Source organism: Nesoenas mayeri (assembly GCF_963082525.1).
Source record: "Nesoenas mayeri genome assembly, chromosome: 8".
Lineage (NCBI taxonomy): Eukaryota > Metazoa > Chordata > Aves > Columbiformes > Columbidae > Nesoenas > Nesoenas mayeri.
Window position 1 is genome coordinate 10,642,870 of NC_137554.1, and position 14,079 is coordinate 10,656,948.

The 14,079-nt window shown below is 45.3% G+C and overlaps 1 protein-coding gene across 2 annotated transcripts in view; it reads left to right on the forward strand.

Annotated features, from left to right (window-relative positions):
- The first annotated feature begins 5,427 nt into the window (after window positions 1-5,427).
- Window positions 5,428-14,079, forward strand: part of LRRC8D (leucine rich repeat containing 8 VRAC subunit D) — a 52,136-nt gene continuing 43,484 nt past the window's right edge. The window contains exon 1 of one of the 2 annotated variants that reach the window (XM_080348772.1): window positions 5,428-5,647. The gene's annotated coding sequence lies outside the window, so the exon portion shown is untranslated. Of the gene's footprint in view, window positions 5,648-7,980; window positions 8,014-14,079 lie in introns of those variants that run through there. The other variant, XM_080348773.1, reaches the window with a different exon arrangement.

Here is a 14,079-nt window from a genome sequence, read left to right on the forward strand (position 1 = left end):
ATGTAAGAAACAAATTATATATTATTCTCTTACCCTCCTTTTTTTTTTTTTTTCTGCTGTTTTTTCCTGGTCTTCTTCAATTTTTTTAATGGTCCAGCTGGACGAGACCTAATCTTCAGCCATTTGAATGACTGGAGATCAGTCATTTGCAGGCTCTGAGCATTTTGGTCTTGCATATGTTCTTTCTTTTTCTCCTGCTGCTCAGAAAGCTCTGCCCAGCTGTGCACCTCATTATGCCCTTGTGGCTAGGCTATTTTAAGAAAACTTCTTCTGAAGGAATAACAAAATCAGTAAGCTCTGTTGTAACTGTGGGGCTGGGGAAGTGAAGGTTAAGTGCTAGTACAGGTATAGCTAAGCACTCTGAAGATAACTGGCTTCCATTTCTTCAAAGACCACAATTTTCCTAGATGCAGGTAGGACACTTGAGGTTTTGTGTCATGCCATTTGCACACAGAGCCACGGTCATTTCACTGGGAAAGCCAATCAAGATCTGAAGAGAGAAGAGGAGTTTTCAGGCATGATTTGAAGAAAGAAATAACAGACTGAAATGTAAGGGATGGGAAATAATTCCAGTGAGCTGGGCCGGACAAGCCATAGCAGCTGAAAGCTGCTTTTGATGTTACCTGGCTAATTCTGGTTATGACAGGTTTTTGATTGTTATTTCCCATTCAGCCTCCATGCTTAGCATTTAGTCTTTGTGGAAACAAGGGTGAGCAGAACAGGTAGAGATCATAGAAGTAGTAAAGTGCAAAATTAAGAAAGTAGGAAGAGCCAAGTAGATGAAATGGACTAATTCAGTCACAGACTAATCGCCCCCCAGCTCTCTGGCTCTAAAGCTCTGAAGGCACTCAACACCTCAGTGGTGGCATCTGGCGAGCTGCTGAGTTGGGATCTGAGTACAAAGACACCATGTTACCGGGCACCACATTTGACCGACGCAGGCTCTATCTTGGGTTGACCAAGCAACACACCACCTTATTCCTACCTCTGCCAAATGAAAGCCCTGCTCAGGCAAGCAGCTGGGGTGAAGGGCAGGTGATGGTGTTTGTGAGCAGCACACCTTCCTGCCTTTTGCCATGTCTCCTGCCCATCTCAGATGATGCTCTCTCTTTTGTGAATTTACAGTCCTTTCTTGATAAGAACAGAATGAAACAGATTGACCACCTGTCGGTGTAGCCACTAGTTGAAAAGTGAACACTGTCGCAGTTGAGACGGACAAACGACATGGACCAAGTTCTTTCAAGATGAAAGTAATAGATGCCATTTATTGCTACAAGTGCATTTTTATACAATTCTACCAGTTCATGTGTCTTTCACTATTGGTTACAAGTTACAGCACTAACATCTCATTGGTTAATTTTTCTATCATCCATGTTATCCTTCTATCCCCTTCTCTCTCACGGGTACATCTCTCCTCTCTCCGGATACTCCTTTACTCCCATCCTTCACAAGGGTAAATCTTAATATCTCAAGGTTGATCTCTACTCCCATATTTTCTGTCAAGGATTCCACAGACCCGCTGCAGTTTCCCACAGAACACTCATGAAAACTAGATTGTCTGTGTATATTGTTCTGGATGTAATTAGAAGGGGAAGAAACTGCTTTTTTATCTAAAACAGTAATTCTCATATTGTAAGACAGAGTATCCTTTTTTTTTTCAGCAGAAGAACAACATAAGGAGAGAGTGATGTTTTCTAACCAGGAAATTCAGAAGCTGTGAAAGAGTTGTGGCTCTGAAGCAGAACAGGCTGGCTTGCAAGGCCTCCAAACGTCACCGGGCTTTTAACATAGAGACTGCAGTGCCAGCTGTTTGAAGACAAGTGTAATAGTGAAGTGACTTCAGAAAAAGTGGTAAGATGGCTCTGGGTAATTTTTAAGATGGAGTTATAAAGTAGCAAAGAAAGTTGGTTGGCAGGAATTAACAGGAAAAAAAAAATGATGTAATTATAAATGAACCTAGCATGGCAGGGACAATGTTTTGCAATGCTTTTTATAATGGAAAAACATGCTGCTTTGGTTTTCCATGGTATCTTTGGGATTGTTGGTAAAACTGGAGCTAAAGGAGAATTGTCTGACATAATTTAGTTAGACTTTCCAAAAGCCTTGCCACTGTGTCCTGGTCGGGGACACTTTGCTGCAGCAGCCATGCGGTGCAGAAGCATAGCCCTCAGGCGAGGGGTTTGCTCTCCCCTCTGGAAGAGCGGAGCCCCTGCGCCCCTCACCCGGGCTGACGGTCCCTGCAGCAGCCTCTCTGCAGCCAGCTGGGGAGCCAGCACAGCAGGGCCTCGCCAGCATCCTCTGACTGCAGGGCAACGAAACAGCTGCCAAGACATGGCCTGACTTTGCCTGGAAAGTCGGCCTCAGCGCCGCTGCAGCAGGCAGACGCGGCTCTGATGGCTGGGTGGGTGGCAAGTGCCAGATCCAGGCTGATGAGCGTGGCTGCATCCCAACCCCATCTTCCTGCCCATGTGTCCTGGATGAGCACCACGGGCCAAGCTCCTCAACACTTAGAAACCCTTTTTCTCAGGAATGGGTGGCCAGTGTCCAAGTGAAGTGACTCATACGCGTTCTCCTCTTTATTTAAACTGGAGTCTTCCTCTTCAAGCTTTGCCCGTTCCATGATGCCAAAACGGTGTGTTTCTGGAGAAAGGAAAGCTGGTTCCCTGCCCATATCACTCCTCTATGTTGCCATCTGCACTTCTTCCCAAGTAACTACCTCATCTACCTCTTAATATTCCCCTTCATCTTAAATTTCCTTGAGAGAAGAATTTGTCAGCCCACTCAAAGTCAGGACTGAAATATTTTGCAGTATAGATTTTCCTCACTGTTTTCTGAGGTAACACTTGCACTTGCTATTTTTGGCAACTTCTCTTCCTTATGTTCACCTTCTGCTGGTGTCCCTCCTGCACCTGACTCCCTTGGACTGAGCTTGGACACCCACTGGACAATGGCAAGCGGAATATCTGACACATACAGGATGGCCATTTGAGTGAAACAGGGAAAGAACTGGAAAACATCTTGGAATAAATAGTCAGCTTTCAGCCTGGCCAAAACTGTAACTCTATTGGACGACTGAGATTTTCTTAAAATTTTTAATGATGGGAGTATGGGGATAATACTAAGGTAGAAAAATCAGACATCTTTTGGCTAGTCAAGTATAGGGAATTTGAAAAAAAATAAACTAAAATGCAGTTATAAAATCAAACAGGATTGATTTATCCTGTGAGGCATATGGCTGCATCTCTATTGCTTGTTAGTGTAATCACTAATTCAGTCCTCTGAGCCACAGATCAAAACAACAATGTCATTCTAATTGTAAAGAGTCAATGTCAAAACTGTGCAAGTGGAAAGAAGCCATTTTTCCCCCACTGTCTCTGTTTTTCTGGCATCTCTTTTATCACATGGAGTAACTTGGATCTGGCTGACTTGTACTTCTGCTGAAACAACCCTGTGGACTGTAGCAGGATAACAGGACAGCTGGGATGTTTATTTCCCAAACCAAGCTTTCTCAGGTTTTTAACTCCCCATCTTTCTCTTCTGTGCCACCACAGCATGTCCCAGGTGGGAAGAGACAGAAAGAGCGATCTAGAGAGAGCTGCCCAAAAGCACTGAGACTTGAGCTCGGGGAAGACCAAACCTGGGACAGTGGGAGAGGTCTCTGCTAGAAAAGCTTGAAAGGAAGGAACATAAAGAGTTTACAGTTAAAGACAATTTGAGTTACCTTTAAACACATACCACAATGCGGGGCAGGGGAGTGTATGGGGGGGATGAAACCAAGCAATGCAGCATATGTTCCGTAGGAGGTAAGTCTTTCACACTCGCGTTTGCCCTGTCAGAAAGGGATCTGACTGGATCTGGAAATACCCATTTCCAGGTGTCTTCTGCCTCTGGTCCCCAGAGCTATTTGGGGGTTTTTTGTGCCTCAGCTTGGCAGGGTGTCTTGATTGCCAAGTGAATGTGGATTCAGCTAGATCTGACCAGCTCTGGCATTTGAAAAAAATCCTTTTTCTTCCGCTCGAATTTCTCTGCCAGCTGCCTGCGAGTCACGATTTCCCAGCCAGCAGCTCTTGTTATTATCTGTTTTCACTTGCCTTGATGTTTACCAGATTGGACTGCTTTTATCTATATTAACCCTCAATTGCTGTGGAGCCCCAGTATTACACAGCCTGTGTTGCTTGGGCACTGGGTCAGAGCAAAAATAAAGAAATAGATAATAAATTCACCTTATTGAGGAAACAGTGAGGTATAAAATGCTGGCCAAAAATAACACAAGTGTTGATGATCTCAGGGAAGAAAATAACTAAAAGGCCAAATGAAGGTATTCAAAATCAAAGCTTAAAATAAATGACAGCTCATTGACTATATCTGAACTCTGCTAAAATTCTCCACCAGATGAAAACGCTGGTATGAAAATAGTGCTGAACAGCTGAGAGCAGGACAAGCTGGCCTGATTTTTTTCTGATCTCAGAAGCTGTGTTGCTGCTAAGAACTGCTTTCATTTGTAACCTGAGATACATCTTACAGTCATTTAGATGAGAAGGTCTGATTAAAAATGCATCTAAAAATATAAAGGGGAGATTCTCAATCTTTAAAGGGCCATAAAGCTATTTGGAACAAGCACCTAAGGATCATTTCCCATTTCCTTCAATTCCTAGAAATCATAAGGATGAAGAAAAATCTGGAAGATGAGCCAGTATATTTTTTTTTTAAATTCCATTCTTGATCAAGTTCAATGGAGTTTCAAAAGTAACAGGTCACACCCAGTTATAGTTAGAAAAATACAAGTCTAGTCACTTGTCAGGTCAGTGTCAAACAAAGACTTCAGGATATTGATGCCCTTTCAGTTTAAGGAGGAAAAAAATGTTCTAACGGAGGAGCAGGTTCAGTTCAGCTCGTTTCTCACCGCGCTGTGTTCAGCCCGGGGCTGCTGGGAGCGGAGCTGCCCCCGCCCGGCTGCTGCTGCCTTGGGCTTTCTGGTTCCCTCCAGGGCTCAAGATGGATGCAAGGCAACTGATTTTTTTCCCTAGATATTTTAATGATTAAAACACATAATTTGATCTCGTCGCTATTTTATTTACCTCACGTACCACATTTCATTTATCTGCACAATGGGAACAAGCCAAGGGCTTTGCTATCGGACGCTTCACTTCTACTCCTGCCGCCCAAATGAGCGCCCTGCGGGCACCGCTGGGGCCCCGCACGGGCAGCGCTTCTGGCTTTGTTCGCCCCGGCCGCGCCGCTGCTCCCCGCTGCCGATCTCGGGGGCACCGGCGGCCGCGGGCACCTGAGCGCGGCGGCTGCGCGGGGGGCGAGCGGGCGGGGCCGACCCGGCCGTCACATGCGCGGCGCCGCGGGAGCCATTGGCCGCTGCGGGGCCGCGGGCGGTGCTCTGGCCGCGGGGCCGGCCCTCGCCGCCGGTGCTGTCCGTGTGCCGAGCCATGCGGGTGCGCGCCGCATGCGGAGAGCGCGCTGCAGGGCGCTGCTAGGAGCCGAGCCCGCCCGGCCCGGCCTCCCCCTCCCCGCCGGCCGCCGCCCGCATGGCAGCGTCGCGGGAGTGACCGCCCCGCAGAAGGTCTGCGTCCCCGCGGCACGCACGGAGCGGCCGCGCGGCTCTCGGGGTCCCCCAGCCCGCGGGGCCGTCCCTGAGGTGAGGCGAGCGCGGGGCTGGCGGGCGGGCGGTGGAGGGGCCGCGGTGGCGGCATCGGCACCGGCACCCCCGCCTCTCCTTCCCTGCGCTTTCCGTCGCGCTTATCTCCTTTTTTTTCCCCTTTTTTCTGCCTTCAAACCGGCCCGGATCGGTTTGCTTTATTGCTGCCAGCGCCGGCGTGCCGCGGGGGCGCCCCAGACCCTTGGCACAGCCACTGGTGAGACCCCGAGGAGCAGCCGGGCCCCGCCGCGGTGTTTTGGCCGGGGGTGCGCACCCACGCGGGACGCGCCCGCCGGTGCGGGGGGCGAGCGGCGCCCCGTGCGCTGCAGCGGCGGCGATAGCGGGGCCGGCACCGGCACGGCGGCGGGGCTGGGAGCGCGGCTGGGAAGAGCGAGCCCCATTCCGAGAATGGTGGTTCATGTTAAATCCGTGCGGGGACCGCCAGCCGCGTCGCTTTTGTATGGGGTCAACTGTTGTCGGTGTCGCACCACATGCAGGTTAAAGGGGCCTAAGCCGGTGTATAAAACGCATCTTCAGGACAAAAATAACCCTTGTCAGAGAATAATCTGTGGGTTTTCTAGGTCTGTCTCCTTCTTTTCCCCTGTTCCCCAGTACGTCGTAATACCGATTCGTGCTCCTTGAGGATCCCTGAGCCTGGCACAGCAGCTCCTCTGTCTTGCAACCTCCATTTCCCCCCCATCCCCGTTACAAGTGCTGCCACTGCTGTTAAAAAAACCACGAATCTAGGCACAGAAAGCTTGTGACTTGCCCAGCATCCTTTAGGGCAGCTGGTCTGCGGTCAGCGGGGGGATGCAGGCTATGCATTTACAGCACACCCGCAGCCTGTGGCGGTTTCTCCTCTGGATGCTCCCAGTGTGCAAGAGCCATGAGGAGGGTTACTCAGACTTGAAAATGGAGGACGGTAGTGGTAACCAGCCTGTTGTTTGGTGGAATAAGTCTCAGCAGTACTTCCTGTAATGGTGGTGCTGAAAGTGGTGTTTTACTTGACTTAGCTGCTGGTGCAGAGTGTGAAACATCTTCAGTACTGGCTTTGGGGTACCTGCTACTCATAAGCATTGTCAGTTGAAGCTTTTTGTTTTTTTAAGTGTAGAGAAGTATTTTGGATTTGTCTTCAGTATTATGTCTACCAGCTGTGATAGGAAAGGATTATCTTTTTTGCCTCTAAAACAGAAGGTGAGGAATAGTTATCCCCCTTGTTTGGGAGAGAGTGCTTTAGGATGTGATAAATTTGCAGGGACAGCACTGAGATTTTGATCCCAAAGCTCTGAGCTATCAAAAAAGCACTCTCATCCCACATGGGGGTACCTAAGTCTCTTTCTCTGTGTTTTCCCCCTCCCCGCCCCCCCCCCCCCCCCTTATTTTCCACCTCCCTCTTCCTGGTGACAGAGGAAACCCTCTTTCTTCAAACTTAGAGTAAGGAATGGTAGTATAGAAGGTTAGTGTTAGGTTATTTGCTCTTGTTTGCATCTTAAATCAATTCACCAAACCTTGCTGGGAGGCCAGGATCCTATTTCTTCTTTGTGATTTACAAATCCCCTATAAACGTTTTATTGTTAGTTGAAACTGACTTATGAGGTGCTGACCTAGGAATATGCTACTGTGGCTTTATTTTCTGTGCCTTACACCATTTTCTCCTATGTTTCTGAGCGAGTGTTGCCTTTATAGTAAACTCATTTGGTGCTTTGCATATATCTTGCTTAGTGGGGAAAATACTTCTCTGTTATGTCTGCTATATCTGTTTTCATGAACATAACGAGCAAGGAATATTTAAATATATACTGTTATTTGCAATTGAGATTGCTGTAATAAAGACCCAAAGTTTACAAAGGCTACATGAGGTAACGTGGGGAAGGGAACAGCATTAAGCACTAATTTATCTAGAGGATCCAGATATGCACAATAGATATCCGTACCAGTCCTGGCATCCTTGAGAGAACAGCAATCTCTCCAGCGTGCTCAGACCTGGAGGAGGGATTCTAAAGCAGCCGCAGCAGCAATGGAGAAAATCTGCATGCTGCCCTCATAGCAATGTAATTATTAATAGGAACAAACCTGTATAATAACAATGCAAATAGAGTGAAAGCACTTAGGTGCTTGCTGTGGAAAGATTAACTAGTGTACTTTGCACTAACACATAGCTGCATGTATGAAATATAGTTCTTGTATTCCAGTTCTTTCTTATCCCTGTGTTCCTGTCACCTCACACAAGCCTTTTTCTCTTCTGTGGCAATAGGCAGGTGGTGGTATGGGGATGCAGCGTCTGTGCATCCTATGCATGGACTGCTTTCTTCACTGCATGCCTGGAGAGTGAGAAGAAAGCTAATGCTGTTGGTGATATGCTTCTGGTAGGTCCTGCCAGTGACAGGAGGATAAGAAAATAAAGGCTAGTGGAGAAAAGGGTGCCTGTATCCATGTGGTCAAAATGCTTGCGACCATGTGTGTTGAGCTTGGTGCAGTTTTAGAAGAAGTGACTGTGCTAAAATTTCCTGCCTTGAAGTCAGTTCTTTTAATTTTCTCCGTGTCTTCCCGTTTATTCTGTGTATTGAGGTCCCATTCAAAGTCTGTTGAAGCCAGTGGGAGTAGGTGGATTTTGAAGCAGGTCCTGCACCGCTGGCTGAGTTTCTTTCCCCTCCGGTGTTCTCTGATGACACCGGCTGCTGTGCTGGTTTCTTCTTTTGCTGGATTCGGGTGTGCTGGCGTGGGCTGGCTTGCCGGCAGAGTGCTGACTCAGCGCCTCGGCGCAGAGTCTCCCTTTGCCATCTCCTGCACCTCTGAGAGCCAGAGGGGAGTTTTGATACAGCTACAGAGACACTGTCGTGTCCTGAATTAATGTCCTGAGGCTTAAAGCATTTTTAGTCAGTGTGGGGCTGGTGGTGGCTGTTTGAGTCACAAAGGATGTCATGAGGGAACCCAATAAATTGGTTTCTCAACTCGTTGAAAACAAAAGAGAGTTCCAGAGTTAGTGTAAAACCCTTCAGCGTTCATTATTTGGTAAAAATTTCATTTTGAAAGAACAATCTGTATATTCCAGTTAATTTATACAGTTGCTGTAGAACCCTAAATACTCGTAAAACACAATTAGTAGTATTTACCTTATACTCAAATGTTACTGTATAAAGTGGAAAGAACAAAATGTTATTTCAGTTTCTCCTGTTTAAATTTCTCCATTTTTTGCTAGCATTGAAACTAGACTACAGAGTTTTCCTTTCTTCTTTCTTTCCTTATTTATTTATTTATTGTCTCTTGGCAGTGGGAAGATTATATCCTAGAAAAAACAAGCTATCAATGTATTAAGAAAAATTGAGATAATTTTCTCCAGAAACCTTATATTTAGGTAAAGATGTGTCTGTGCTTTTGCATAACTGATATTTTAAATGTTTTTCTATAGAAGCTGTGAAAAGTCTGTGGACTTGACCATGCGAAGGCTTGTGCACATGGCTGATTTTGCACACATGTATAGTCTCGTGAGCATGCACGCGTGCATAAGGCCCTCTGGGGTCATGGTGTTTATTCTGGGCTGTGAAACTGAGGTGCTGTGGGCCTACACTTGTAAGTATGTGCCAGACAAGGGCTGAAATATGCAGAAGGATGTTTGTGAAAACAGTTTTCTAGCAGCTACCAGATTAATATTTGTGAAAGCAATTGTAATTAGTGTTTCAAAGCTCTTCTGTCCCTCTTTCCTTGAGAACACTTTCAGCTATGTTTTTTCAAAGTTTGTCTTACTTGGGTTGGGGATGGGTTTGGCTCAAGATCTTTTGTTCTACGCAAACTGAGTGTGGTTTTCTTTTAACCATGTAACGAAGAATAGGTAGTGATTGCTTGCCAAACAATTTTTCCCTTCAGAGATTCCAAACAAATTTAGGAGAGAACAAAGCCAGTATTTCTAGTGTTTAACTTCTTGAGAATCATCTTGGTTTTTGGCATGTTAAAAAGGAAAGTGCGTCACAAGTCAAGTTGGTGCTTTTTAATACCATCAGTAATACTCATTTCCATGTCATTAACTGTAATTGACACTACTTCAATCTTTCTCTCACCACAGATTTCTTTAATTAAAAGAATTGAAGCTCTTTTCATTTATTTCTTCATTCTCTTCAGCTGTATTCTTCCAGTCCTGCAAGAACAGGTTCCTGTCCCCTGTCAGGAAAAAGATAGGAAGAGCAGCTTAAAGACCTTCATGTAGCAGCTGCCACAGTGTTCAAGGAGATATCCTTGGAAGGAGGAAGCTTTTTTTGTTGGAATCAAACCAGCAAAATGCCACTTTTGCCCAGCGCTTGGAGGCAAGCAGTAGCATGGGAAGAGAGTACGGCTGCACCAAGGACCTGTTTATTGGTATTGTTTTAAAAGAAATACCTTCCCGTTTCTCCTTTCTCCACTTATAAATCAGGATATGAAAACACATTCTTCATCTAGTCTCAAAGCTGCTGCTACCTATAATTTTCCTTCTTTCCACTTGAGCTCTTTCATCCGAAATGATTTGTTCTAAGACTTAAGTAGTTGTGATATTCAAGACTTGAGAAGCAATCATGGTGTAAAATACAGTCACAGGGGAGGAGGAAAGTTATTTGTTGCTCAGTTTTTTTCTTTTCAGAGACCCTTTTCTTTGATGAAGGTAACTGATGAAGAAGCAGAAAACGTAACTAGGCTGAAAGCATGTGGCAGCCAGCAACGGGTGAGGATAGCAGGAGCCTTTATTCACCATGGTCCTACATTTTATGTTGTGTGATCAATAGAAAAGGAAATGGCCTGGGTTTTGTGACCTGCATTGTTCCCTGTAGTGGTAAACAAAGAACACTCTGTGTGTGTGTATATGTATATATATATTTATGTTGTTGTTGTTGTTAAAAGTCAAGAGTCTCAGGTATTCTGTCTTATGAAGGTCTCCTTTAAAGACTAGGGAAATGCAGTGAGAAGATTTCTCAGTCCCAAGGGGTGGGCATACCTGATAATTAAATGCTGTTGCTACCTTTTCCCTGTCAAACATCTCTTCAAACTGCTTGATGTGCATTTAAATTTGAAAAAGTTGCACAATTCCCAAGCTGAAGTTTTAAAATCCCTCTTTATTCTCTTGCTCAGGAAGTTTCTGTCTGAGTCATGTCTCCTGATGATTTCCTCTGTATGTCAAGACCATGGGTGGGGCCACTTAAATACAGGTGTTTCTTGCTGTTTTAGATGTCTTATCTGTGGCACTCACATGGAGCTGGTAAATATGATGAGACCTACAGCAAACAGTGTCCTGGAGCATCTGCTGGAGACCAGTGATGCTCTGGATGGACCCCTTCTGTAGATTCACTGGGTAAAGATACACACAGAAAGGGAAAAACTAAACATGAAGGTTGTTTGTAGCCCTTGCAGTGCAGCCGCCCGGCAGGCTCGTACCCGCCTCATGCAGACTAATGGCTGCAAACCCACAGCCAAGATGCAGTTTCTTTTTTTTTTCCTTCCTTGGACTTCATTCTTTGCAAGTCAGCACCAAGATAAGTTTCTCTATAAAAGTTGTTCCTGATTGCCCTTGGGTTCTACAGAAGCCAGGGCTGCTGCACCTCTGGTTTTTTTTTTAAGTCTGGCGAATGCCACAGATACCAACATGCCTGTTAAAAGCAGTTTTGTTTTTTGGAGTGGATTTTGAAGCACTCTATTCTTGCTGCAGTGATTTTATTTATTTATTTATTTATTTTTCCAATTTGGGATTATAGCTCTAAGGAGAAAATGAGTGCATAGGACCAGTATCTGAATATGATGTCTGACTATCTGTTCTTTAGCCATCACAGGGTAGGAAGATAAGGAAACTTTTCTTTCTCACACCTTCATCTGGTGTGAGAACTTCTATAAAGAACAGCCATGCCTAGAGTAACCCTAGTGCAGGCTTGCTGAAGCTGTGTGTGCTAGAGATGGAGGCAGTTCTACAATCTTGTAGTACCTTGAGATCAAAAGAAAAGCTGGTAACCCCAGGGGAATCTTTCATATACCTGCATGTGTGCACATGCAAAGTTGATTTTAGTCATATTTTGTCAACAAAAAGTATTGTTTGTTGTCTGTCTCAAATATACTAGTTAAAAAGCCAAGCTTATACAACACTGGTTTGCTAATAATTGAAAATAACCTTTCACTTCAAGAGCTTCCTCTGCGAATAGTAATATTTTATACAGAAGCATTATGTAATAGACATTTTGTCGCCTTTGCAGTCCTGCACAGAGGAACACATTGTTAAGCTGATGTCATTTGGATTGTTCAGGACAAATTTGTCCACTAAACCAATGCAAATGTCAATGAATGATTTAAAAAAGAAGTCCATGTTGCATGTTGGTACATAGTGCTTTGTGTACAGATTGTGGAAAGAGAGGATAGGAATTATTTTGGCCTGACAGTCTCTGCATTAAAACTTGAGAGAGAAGTGTGAAAGGTAGTGCTCTAACTTGCTTTGTTTTCAAGCACCACTATGGTTACAAACACTTTCCACATGCATTAGCAATTGCCTTCATCAAGGATGCACGGAGGAACCAGACTTCACGCTTAATCCGACTGGCGTTTAAAAATACAAACTGAGAAGTCTGCATACAGGGTTCCTCTCAATGGCTGGCATCCAGAGACTTTCATGCGCTTGCTTTCTGTCTAATTAAATTAAGAAATAAAGCCTAAACTACCTAGCTTAGAAGAGGAACTGACAAAAGGGAAATGAAACTTCATGCACTTAGTTTTTTAAAGTAGCATTTGCTATTTTATAACTAATACTAAATTTCTTCACCATTTTACCTGGTTGGCATTGTTAGCAGAGAGTAAGAGAAGACTGGCTTTATAGTTTTGCTCCTCTCCTTTCCTATCCCTTTGACAGCAGATCTGTTGGCTCTTGTAAGCAAGGGAGTGGAGGAATGCAGATACACAAATGCTTGTTGGTGCTGCAGAAATGGTGATTTTGGTCAGTGCTGGTGCCCTGATGGAAGGTGGGTAGGAAAGTGTCTAGCAGGAGAGTAATGAGAGAAGAGTGGTTCTTGGGAGAAAGAGTGGACTGAGAATGAGACAGAATTGTACTACTAATAAATCAGGAAAATGAAAAATGCAGTGGTTTGGACAAGACTCTATTTCCAGTGGTTAAAACTTGTGGTTACGCTTTGCTTATTTTTAGTGTAATTTGATTTAGGATGTACCTAGATAGAAAGGTGAATTTAAGAGTGTCCTTATTAGCATCAGTCAGCTTAGCTGAAACAGTTTTTAAAGATAGAAACTGCTGGAGCCAGAGTAGCAGGAGAACAAAAATAGTAAAACATAGTAAAGCCAGGAAATAAAACCATGAGAGGCATGCAAAAATACAAAAGAAAATAGTAACAGTGTGGCAAAGGAAAGGAGATAACAAAATTATTGAGGTAAGTGTGAGTAAATAGGAAAGAATCTTAAAGCATGAAGTTGTATGTGCTGTTGTGCATGTGGAAAGTGTATGAATTCTGTTTGTTTGCCTGAGGGAGTGTCGTCTCCGGAAGCAGGACTTCCACGCTCCCAGCTGAATGGGCAAGTTCTCCCACTTTATCATCAGCTTGGAAGCGTGCTGCAAAGTAACGTGGACCCCTGTGAGGACATCTGTATTCATTACAGCAAATTTAATGGGCACCTAGAAACTTACGGGTTGAATTGGTGCAAGCCTGGCTTTGAGTGAATAGCTCTGCAGCTGCGTGATTTGCGTTGTAAAATCACAGTCTGCCCACGTGTGCGGCGGCACAGAGCAGCCGGTCACAACCAGCGCGGCTGGTCCGTGCGAGAAGCGCGGAGTGCTGCTCCTCCGCTCGCTGGCTTGCGAATGAAGAGAGGATGACGGCCCCCTGTGCTCTGATGGCCATGTTAAGGCTTCTTCAGCGTCTGGTTGTTTACCTGCTTGCTGTCTTAACTTGTAAGATCTTAGATCTGGCTTGCTAGCTGCTAAAGAATGTAATATCAGAGCTACTAGCAGCAGCCCCCTCTCTTATTGCCTGTGGATCAAACAACAGGTTACCCACAGCACTGGGAAATGTTGACTGCTTGCTCAGCAAGGTTTGATTTGTTAGTGTCTTGGTTATATTCCTGCTTTCTGTGACAGAGAAGAGGAAGCAGGGAGAAGTTTTCACGCAGCCTCTGGCTCATGGAGATGGGAAGAAGGGGTGGTCACAAAGAAGGAATTACAGGGAGCTCCTGAAATAAAGGGGGTGTTGGGTGGCCCGTGAAAAGCTGCTGGGAGGCTGTCCTGGGACAGTGATTTCTGCAGCGAGCAGCAGTGGGATCCCATGGGCTCCCACAGAGTAGGAGCAATGCCTAAGGTGCTTTCCAAAGGGAATGTGGTTTCAAGAGCAGCTGGAGCAAATTTGGGCTCACTCCCCTGTTGAAAGGGGAAGCCCTGCCCGAGCCCCCGCCTCTGCCTGGCTGGGCACACACCAGGGACTAGGGGGAAG